Source organism: Loxodonta africana, chromosome 20 (assembly GCF_030014295.1).
Source record: "Loxodonta africana isolate mLoxAfr1 chromosome 20, mLoxAfr1.hap2, whole genome shotgun sequence".
In the NCBI taxonomy this organism is placed as follows: Eukaryota; Metazoa; Chordata; class Mammalia; order Proboscidea; family Elephantidae; genus Loxodonta; species Loxodonta africana.
The window spans coordinates 55,591,547-55,602,830 of NC_087361.1; the positions used below are offsets into that span (position 1 = coordinate 55,591,547).

The 11,284-nt window shown below is 44.9% G+C and overlaps 1 pseudogene; it reads right to left on the bottom strand.

Moving 5' to 3' along the window:
* Positions 1 to 366: 366 nt before the first annotated feature.
* On the bottom strand, positions 367 to 1,621 carry LOC100673472 (ATP synthase F(0) complex subunit C1, mitochondrial-like; annotated as a pseudogene).
* Positions 1,622 to 11,284: the final 9,663 nt, after the last annotated feature.

Here is an 11,284-nt window from a genome sequence, read left to right on the forward strand (position 1 = left end):
GGTCGGCAGTTTGAATCCACCAGTAGCTCCTTGGAAACCCTATAGGGCAGTTCTGCTCTGTCCTATAGGGTCGCTATGAGTCAGATTCTACTAGACAGCAACGGGTTTGTTTTGGTTGACTTTAATCTAAAAAAAAAAGAGACCAGGAGAGGGCAACCAAAATAAAACAGGACTTTCTTGATTTCTTTACTAAAACTGTAACTTATCTGGAGTCCAGCTTAAGCTTTCACAAGTTCAAATTACCTCTATGCTTTACAACACGGTGTTAGTGCCTAGGCTTCCATAACCATTAACTACCAACTGGGTGACTTCAATACCGGAAATGTATTCTCTCATAATTCTGGAGCCCAGAAGTCCAAAATCAAGGTGCCAGCAGGGCCATGCTCCCTCTGAAGGCTCTAGAGGAGAATCCTTCTTTGCTTCTTCCAGCTTCTGATGTTTCCAGATGTGCCTTGGTTTGTGGGAGCATCACTCCAATCTCTGCCGCCATCTTCACAGGGGTCTTCAAATGGCCTTCTTCCCTTTGTCTCTCTTTCCCTATCTCTTCATTTATCAGGGCTTGTCATTGCACATAAGGCTCACCCTAATCCAGGATGACCCCAGTTCAAGTTTATTACATCCTAGAAGAGCCTTTTTCCAAGTACTCATTGCAGTCAAGTTGAGTCCGACTCACAGTGACTCTATAGGACAGGGTAGAACTGCCCCATAAGGTTTCCAAGGCTGTAATCTTCATGGAAGCAGACTGCCACATCTTTCTCCTGCAGAGCAGCTGGTGGGTTCAAACCTCCGGGCTTTTGATTAGCGACTGAGCACTTTAACCAATTGCACCACCAAGGCTCCTTTTCCCAACAAGGTCATATTAAAGGTTCCAGGTGGATGCATCTTTTAGAGGAGCACTATTCAACCCCCTACAACCTACACCCTGAGAAGGAGCACATCAGCTTATGATGCCAGCCAGTGTGCTTCAGAGTACATAAAAATAATGGCTTAGCACATTCCAGCATGGGTGATGACCTGGAGTAGAAGCAGCAGGGATGGGTATGTGACCTCATGGAACCTCACATGGCAAAGAGGATGAGGAATGTGACCATCAAACAGAAGAGCCCCATGGTGTCAGACAGGGCAAAGCCCAGAATGGCACAGGAGAAAAGCTGCTGCTTGAGAGACAAGTTCCTGGCATAGCTGATGATCAAGCTGCCAAACACTGTCCCAATGCCAGCCCCTGAATCAGCCACACCAACTGTGGCAGCCCTAGCACCAATAAACTTGGCCACTGTGTCAATGTCCCAGGACACAACACTGGTCTGGAACTCCCATCTAGCCACCTAGATTGGGGAGCTGCTGTAGGAAGGCAGTTTAGATGGGATCTCTGGCCTAATCAGGAATGAGGTGTACATGGGCCCCTGGTACAACAGCAGACCAGAGCAGGGGAAATGAGTAATGCCTCAGTGGTCTGCATATTTTCAGTCTCTCAGCTTTAGCTCTGGGTCTCATTGCTCAGCGCCACCCCCCCACCATGTGTGATGGGCATTTTGGACATGGGTAGCCTATATGATGAATTTATAGATACAAAGAACCCGACAGACAAACACTTGGTTTTGTAAAACAAGCCTGCATATACAAAATGGGTGGACATTTTAAAGCAATAGAAACTAATTGCTACACATAGTATAGTGCATAAAGACAATGTTCTACATACTAGTTTGGTGAGTAGTGCCTGGCACCTCGAAAGCTTGTGAGTGGCCGTCTAAGATACAACTATTGCTCTCTACTCATCCGGAGCTAAAGAGAAAGAAAGAAACCAAAGACTCAAAGAAAAAACTAGTCTACAGAACGAATAGTCTACACAAACAGTGACATCACCTACCTTGAGACCAGAAGAACTAGATGGTGCCCAGCTACCATTACCAACTGTTACAACCAGAAACCCAATGGATTGTGCCAGATAGAATGGGAGAAAAATGTGGGACAAAACTGAAATTCCTAAAAAAAAAAAAAAAGCCAGACTTGCTGGACTGATAGAAACTACATTAACCCCTGAGACTATCGCCCTGAGATACTCTATTTAAACTTGGAACTCGAACTACTCCCAGATGTCACCTTTCAGCCAAATGACTGATTGGCCCATAAAATAAATAATATCACCCATGAGTACTGTGCTCCTCAAAATAATCGTCTAGATGAAACCAAATGGTAAACATTTACCCTAGACTGAAGGTAGAGAAGGCAAGGGGGGACAGGGAAGCTAGATTAATGGAAACGAAGCAACCAAAATGGAAATAACAAGAATGCTGACATACTGTGATGAATGTAACCAATGTAGGTAAACAATACGTATACGAATTTTTAAATGAGAGCCTAATTTCCTATGTAAACTTTCATCAAAAACACAATAAAATATTAAAAAGAAAAGAAAGAAAATAATCCCTACAAGTCTAAGACTTGCTAGTGAGTCTTCCATGCTCAAATCCTTTGGTTGAGAGGAAATTCAGCTCAGTGTCATCACATTGCACTGACACTAGGAATCAGTGTAATACAGGCTTACTAAGAGCAGAGCTGCAAATCAAAGCGAATTTTGCTTCTGACTGTATGGCACAAACAGTTAAGCACTAGATTATTAACTGAAAGGCTGTCGGTTCAAACCCACCCAGAGGTGCCTTGGGAGATAGGCCTAGCAATCTGCTTGTGAAAAGTTGCACCCTGGGAAACTCTATGGAGCACAGTTCTACTCTGCACACATGGGGTCGCCATGAGTCAGAATTGACTCAACAGCAACCAACAACAACGAGCAAAGAAGGGTGTCCTAAAGGTGTCAGGCAGTTCAGAGAAGTATTATGAGAAAAGAAAATGGAGTAAAAATATCCTACTGTATATCCCTAGGGAGAAAGAAACCTATCATTGCTATTTTTAAATCAAATATATGTGTACGTGACCGTGGTGGAAGTCCTATACATCCAGGGGCAGGAGCTGATTGGTGTAGGGTGGAGGTCAGACATACGTCCACTCGCCAAAGTTTTCACCAATTCTGACACCAGCCGTTCCTGCCATGGCACTCTTTTTTTTTTTTTTTAATAATTTTTATTGAGCTTCAAGTGAACATTTACAAATCAAGTCAGTCTGTCACATATAAGCTTATATACACCTTACTCCATACTCCCACTTACTCTCCCTCTAATGAGTCAGCCCTTCCAGTCTATCCTTTCGTGACAATTTTGCCTGTTTCTAACCCTCTCTATCCTCCCATCTCCCCTCCAGACAGGAGATGCCAACACAGTCTCAAGTGTCCATCTGATACAAGTAGCTCACTCTTCATCAACATCTCTCTCCAACCCATTGTCCAGTCCCTTCCATGTCTGATGAGTTGTCTTCGGGAATGGTTCCTGTCCTGGGCCAACAGAAGGCTTGGGGACCGTGACCGCCGGGATTCCTCTAGTCTCAGTCAGACCATTAAGTGTGGTCTTTTTATGAGAATTTGGGGTCTGCATCCCACTGTTGTCCTGTTCCCTCAGGGGTTCTCTGTTGTGCTCCCTGTCAGGGCAGTCATCGGTTGTGGCCGGGCACCATCTAGTTCTTCTGGTCTCAGGATGATGTATGTCTCTAGTTCATGTGGCCCTTTCTATCTCTTGGGCTCATAGTTATCGTGTACCTTGGTGTTCTTCTTCTCCTTTAATCCAGGTGGGTTGAGACCAATTGATGCATCTTAGATGGCCGCTTGTTAGCATTTAAGACCCTAGACGCCACATTTCAAAGTGGGATGCAGAATGTTTTCATAGTAGTATTATTTTGCCAATTGACTTAGAAGTTCCCTTAAGCCAGAGTCCCCAAACCCCCGGCCATAGCACTCTTGACTTCTCTGCTGGGTTCCATAATGCATTGCAATGGCCACACAGAACTCATAGACCATACTCACAGTTATATGGGTTATGACAGGAGTCACAGGCTACGATAAGGATCAGTGTCAGGAAGCATACGGGCAAGGTCTGGAAGGCTCCCCTGGGTGAAGAGCACATCCCTGCCTTCCTCAGTGTGGGACAGCTTTCTCAACTCTCTCTTGGCCATGCAAGCCCCCTTGGGATAGACTCCTGCTGCCTCCTCTGCACAGCCTTCCTCTGGGTGGTGCGCACCTCTTGGCCTCTTGTGCCCTGCTGTGGCCGTGCACACAGCTGGACTCTCTCTCTCAGGCCTCTAGCTGTCTGCAGTGTTACAGCCCTTGGCCGATATTACAACACTTCTAGTTCCACTGACAAACTTCTGCCTGAAGGCGTTTAGTGTTCTCTCTCTCTGCTTCTTCACTCCTTGCCTCTTCACCTTGACTCTGACCATCTCTGTGGGGCTGGCTCCTTGGAGCAAGTGGCTCAATCCTATCTGGTAGACTTTCAAACTACTGTTTGCATAATAACTGATCAACCCCCTCACTGGACCAAAAATGGCTCCATCTATTTGCATAGTAACTGACATTTTCTGCTGGCAGGGGTTTTACACACCTTATTTGCATAGTAAACTGTCCAAATCTGCAAGATTGTGGCCTGGCAAGTCATCTTGGCCGAACTACAAACCCAGGGCCAGATAGGTCATATATAAAGAGAAATCCATGGCTCTGCAATAGGCAGTCTCTGTTTAGTTAGTTCTGTTATGTTTATGTTCTCCTTTTTAGAAGCCTTAGACTTACATGTCTTAAAAACACACAATAATACATGCTCCAAAATTTACACACGCAGTAAATAGTTAAATCACTGTATCAGAGAATAGAAAGAGACATTAAAAAATATTTTATTTTCTCCCATATATTATTTGTTTAATTAGTCCTGCTATTAATGAATTCCTTCTAATTGCCACTGTTAATTAGTCCTATTGTTATTCTGTTTAAATAATGGTCTTTATGTAACAGAAAAGTAAGAGAAAATAATATATAATACATTATTTTTCATATTTTCCTCTTAAAGTAATTCCCACATGTGTGTTAAGTATTTGCTACATATTCCGCTGGTGGAAGGGGTGGCTCAGTGGTAGAATTCTCACTTTCCATGCAGGAGACCCAGGCTCCACTCCCAGCCAAATGCACCTCACGTGCAGCCACCGCCTGTCTGTCAGTGGAGGCTTTCATGTTGCTGTGATGCTGCACAGGTTAGAGTGGAGCTTCTAGACTAAAACAGGCTAGGAAGAAAGGCCTGGCGATCTACTGCCCACAATCAGTCAGTGAAAACCCGATGGATCACAACATTTCAATGCACAACCAACCATGGGGGTGGTGCAGGACCAGGCAGCATTTTGTTCCATCGTGCATGGGGTCTCCAAGAGTCGAGGGCAGATTCAATGGTAGCTAACAACAACAAAAACAGCAGCGTATATTGTGATTATATTGTTTTGTTTGGTTTGGTATGGTATGGCTGTATCCTGGGTTGACTGGAAAGAGTTGGTCATGCTGTCCATTGACCAAACACAACCTGGAGCCAGAAGGCAGGGAGCCTGTGGCTGTGATACACAGATCCCGGGCAGAGAGCAGAGCAGAGATGGTCAGGGAGTGGATCTGAAGGAGCAAACACCTGTTTGTTGTGTTATCTCGGGGGCCCAAGACCACCAGCTGTATTGACAGGTCTGCAGCATCTGGGAAATGGCGAGTGCTGATTTCCATGAAGGAGCCAGGGTTTTCTTAGGCCCGCTTCCTAATCTCTCTGGTGGCACTGCCAGTGCCCTAGAGAGTGCCACTTCATGTGACTTTTCACGCATGTGTCTATGAGCAGAAGTGTGCAAAGTCCTGTAGTTCAATGTTCTCATCTGCAAAATGAGGGAAACAAAGTATACGGATAATAGACATGAAGATGCCTTGAAAAACTTAGCGATTAAATAATTTCTTGGCATTTTTCCATTCTGCCTTTCAAGCCATTGGAGCTTTTTAAAAAAGAATAATTCTCTAAAAGTTGAAAATTTGATTCAAACCAAGCAGTAATACCCACCATAATAACGGCAGACATTTACTGAGGGCCAACTATGTGCCAGACCCTGCGTGAAGTCTTTTACGTGGATTATCTTATTTAATCCTCCGAAGAAACTTGGGAAGTTATACTGTTGATGTATTTTGCAGGTGTGGAAAATCATGCTTAAAGCAGTAAATAACCTGGCCCACATTTCCATAACTAGCGAGTGATAGATCTGGGATTTGAACCCAGGCGGTCTGACTCAGCCACACTTTGGACTACTAAGCATTCTGACTCCCTAATCATAGCACTTTGTACAGCCCAGATAACCACCAGGCAGCTAGTCCCTGGAGGGAGCATTTGCTAAAATATTGCAGAATGGTGATGAGAATTGTGTAGAGCAGGGAACATTCAGTTCCGTCAAGGGTCATGCTTTCAGTCTCCCATCTGTACCAACACAGAGTAACAACAGATTTAAAAAAATTGCCACGCTCAACAAAAGAGAACATGTCCATGGGCCAGAAACACGAACCAGAAAGCAGGTCTGAAGCCCTGGCCTACTTCTCTGTGGGCCTGGAAGCAGTCAGAGGAGTTAGGGAACTAGCTTCTCACAGTGTTTGGAACTGCAAATGCATCCCACAAGGCAGGGGACAAGAGCCAGGGATGGAGTGATGCTCCCCGCATTGCAGAGGGCATGAAAAAACGCTGCTACCAGCCGCCACCTAAACTTAAAATATATGTCTAGAGAGATGAGAGAACGCAGACATAGCCTTGCATTCAGGACCTGGTCATCTACCAAATGGCTCAGTGACGAGAACGGCCATATCTCTGGTTAGCTCCTCAGGGTGGACACTCTGAAAAACCGCTGTCAGACCTGTACTGGAGGTCCTGAAAGGCAGGTGGTGTGTTATTGTTGTTAGTCGCCATCAAGTTGACTCCAGCTCATAGTGATCTTATATATAACAGAATGGAACATTGCCTGGCCCTGCACCATCTTTATGCTGGTTGGCTTGCTTGAGCCAGTGTTGAGGTTACTGTGTTGATCCATCTCACTGAGGGCTTTCCTTGTTTTCATTGACCCTCTACTTTATCAACCAGGATGGCTTTTCTAGTGATTGGCCTTTCCTGATGACATGTCCAAAGTAAGCAAGCCAAAGTCTCACGATCATTAGTTCTAAGGATCATTCCCATTACATTTCTTCTAAGATTGATTTGTTCGTTCTTCTGGAAGTCCATGGTGTATTCAATATCCTTCACCAACGCCAGAGTTCAAACGCATCAATTCTCCTGAAATCCCAGAGGAAAGGAATGGTAAGCGCAGGGCAACTGCAACAACAAAATAAAACAAAAGAAAAACTAACTCTTGATGAACCTGCACCAAATCAATAAAATCAACAATCAGGAGATAAAAATCACTTTGGAGAAAATGAAAGTAATAGTGCAATCTGAAAAAGATTTAAAAATTACAATGTGAAATATTTTCTAAGAGTCGAAGAAGCAAAAGGATAAAAAGAACAAGAAATTAAGGACTCAAACCAGGCAAAAATAACAAAAGAATGGATAGATATGAAAGAGAACCAATTAGAGATAAACAGCTAATTACTGACCTTTATGAAACTCGATTAAAAAAAAAAACAAAACAAAGACCTGTTGCCATCAAGTGGATTCCGACTCATGGCAACCCCATGTGTGGCAGAGTAAAACTGCACTCTGTAGGGTTTCCAAAGCTGTGACTTTTCAGAAGCAGATTGCCAGGTCTTTCTTCCAAGGTGCCTCTGGGTAGGTTCGAACTGTCAAACTTTTTGGTTAGTAGTCAAGCACTTAACTGTTCGTGCAAGCCAGAAGTTCTCCACAAAGCTCAATAGCTAGGATAAACTCTAGATTGGATAGCTAAAGAGAGAATTGGCAAATTGGAAGATGATTATGGAGGAATTAATTTAGAACGCAGCCCAGAGAAGTAAAGATATCTGAATGGCCAACAAACACATGAGAAGGTGTTTGACATCACTAGTCAGTCTACATTATTAAAAATCAGCTAGATATTTGTCACAAGTCAGTTCTAAAACAAAATTATTGAAAATATGAGGCTATAAAAAGTTACCATGTATAAGATTAACCAAAATAAAATTGGTGTAGCTAATACTAATATGAGAAAAAAAAAAACAGAAATTTTGTCAAAAACATTAAAAGGGAGAAAGAGAGGCAATACACACAGAAAAAAAGTACACTGAACCAGGAGGATAAAACAGTCTGGAACTTGTATTTACTTTTCAAACCATGAAATACATACAGGCAGTCCCCAGGGTACGAACGAAATCTGTTGCTGTGTTTTTAAGAATTTGTAGGTAAGTCAGAACAGGTGGACATGGTTTTTGTTTCACCTTACTTTAGGGCCCCAAACCAAAACCAAACCCACTGCCGATGAGTCGATTCCAACTCATAGCGACCCTATAGGACAGAGTAGAACGGCCCCCATAGAGTTTCCAAGGATCACCTGGCGGATTTGAACTGCTGACCTTTTGGTTAGCAGCCGTAGCACTTACCCACTACGCCACCAGGGTTTCCTACTTTAGGTCCAGAAAGGGCTTTTTCAGTGATTTAAAAGCTGCACATGCAGCAAGTGAAGGTGACTGTGATGAAGAATTTGTTGTGAGTAGGGGTTGTTGGTTCAATTGTTTCAAAGTGAGGGCAAATTTACATATTAAAGACAAGTGCGAGTTGTCTGTGAGTTGGGTGTGCATAACGCGGGTACTGCCTGTAATACAAAAGTGGAAAGAATTACAGGGAGAAATTACAAATCTACAAAGATGATGGAGCATCTGTGAAATACTGCTGTGTATTTCTAGGCTTGAAAATGCAAAACTCAAAGGGCTGCTTCCACCCACCCAACCACTTACACTGTCTGCCTGCATTGTGGAATATTGGCACTAGGTGATGATGGTGGGGTGATGAGAGGACAGTGAGGACCTATCCTGATGGTGGAGCAGCCCACACACAGGTCACTAAAGCAGTCCCTCCTGGGACAGTCCCACTGATACCTGCAGGCCATCCCCACCATCCCCTCCTAGCTTGGAGGCCCCCTCCATACTCCGTGCTCTGTAACCTATACTCCATACTCCACATGTTATACTCCACCCTTCATACTCAGTACTCCTTGCTCCATCATAAAACTCCACACTCCGTACCCCACACTCTACAAAATACTCTGTGCTCCATACACCATGCTCCACACTCTTCATTTCATACTGCACACTTCATACTCCACCCTCCATATACCATACCCCACCAAACCAAACCCACTGCTGCCAAGTCAATTCCCACTCATAGCAACCCTGTAGGACAGGGTAAAACTGCCCCATAGGGTTTCCAAGGAGTGGCTGGTGGATTTGAACTGCCGACCTTTCGGTTAGCAGCTGAGCTCTTAACCACTGTGCAATCATACCCCACACTCTGTACGAAATACTCTGGGCTCCATTCACCATATTCCACACTCCATATCCCACATATCATACTCTTCATTTCATGCTGCACATTCCACGTACCATGTTCTGTGCTCCACCCTCCATTCTCCACCTCTGTGCTCTGCACGCTGCACGCTCCACACACCACATGCCATATTCTGTACCCCACAGTCTATCCTCCACGTCTGTGCTCTACACACTCCACGCTCCACACTCCACGCTCCACACTCCACACGCCATGTTCTGTGGTCCACCCTCCATTCTCCACCTCTGTGCTCTACACACTCCACGTTCCACACACCACATGCCATATTCTGTACCCCACACTCCATTCTCCACCTCTGTGCCCTACACACACCACGCTCCATACTCCACATGCCATATTCTGTACCCCACACTCCATTCTCCACCTCTGTGCTCTACACGCTGCACGCTCCATACTCCACATGCCATATTCTGTTCTCCACACTCCATTCTCCACCTCTGTGCTCTACACGCTCCACGCTCCATACTCCACATGCCATATTCTGTTCTCCACACTCCATTCTCCACCTCTGTGCTCTACACGCTCCACGCTCCATGCTCCATGCTCCACACTCCACATGCCATGTTCTGTGCCTCACCCTCCATTCTCCATCTCTGTGCTCTACACACTCCATGCTCCACACTCCACACGCCATATTCTGTACTCAACACTCCATTCTCCACGCTCCATACACTGTGTTCTGTACCTCACACTCCATTTTCCACACTCTTCTCCACCCTCCATTCTCCACCTCTGTGCTGTACACACCCCACGCTCCACACTGTGTGCTCCACACTCTGTGCTCCATACCCTCAGATAGTCTCCAAATGGAGAAGCCTATATGCATGTAATGCCATTTTCTGAAAGACAGCACACCAAGGGATGTATTACTATTCTCTGAATCTTGTTGTTTATCTTCCATTGTGACATTTTAATATTTTTTTCATAATACACCATGTATCCATTGTATTCCTCAGAGATGCTCCCTTCACTTTAGAATGCCTTTTTTTTAGAAGGGTTATGTAATCATAAAGTCTTTACAATAACCATAGTCTCAGTAACACCAACTTGGAAGCAGGTAGTATGAAAATCTGCCTCTTGGCTGCAGCCCCAGGGCATGAGGTGACGGGGCTGAACAGCTAGAGAGACTTGCCTTATGTAGGGGGAAGTCCTTCCCTTCCACTCAGCTGGGAGGTGAGCAGATGGGGGTAAAAGCATAGACGTGGCAGAGGAAGTGAACAGAATTCTCTGTGAAGCTGCGACCTTCTCAGTCCAGTGAGAGGGAGAGGAGGCCTGATAGGAAGTGTAGGAAGAAACCTGGCTGACGATAAAGCAAAAGGTTTTATCTTATGGCAAACAGGTGGGCTGCAATATTAAGCCCTGACGTTGAATTCATTTAAAAAATATGTCTGGTTGCAAATTCCCTTTTTTTACAGCCTCTTGATTAAGTTTTCTTTATTTGCGGTACTTTATAACATCCATCCATCTGTCCATCCATGCATCCACCCATGCATCCGCCCATGCATCCGTCCATGCGCCCGTGCACCCATGCACCCATCCATCCATCATCCATCCATCCATCCATCCATCCATCCATCCATCCATCCATCCATCCATCCATCCATCCATCCAACCAACCATCCATCCATCCATCCATCCATCCATCCATCCATCCATCCATCCATCCATCCATCCATCCATCCATCCATCCATCCATCCATCCAATCAACCATCCATCCAATCAACCATCCATCCATCCATCCATCCATCCATCCATCCATCCATCCATCCATCATCCATCCATCCATCCATCCATCCATCCATCCATCCATCCATCCATCCAACCAACCATCCATCCATCCATCCATCCATCCATCCATCCA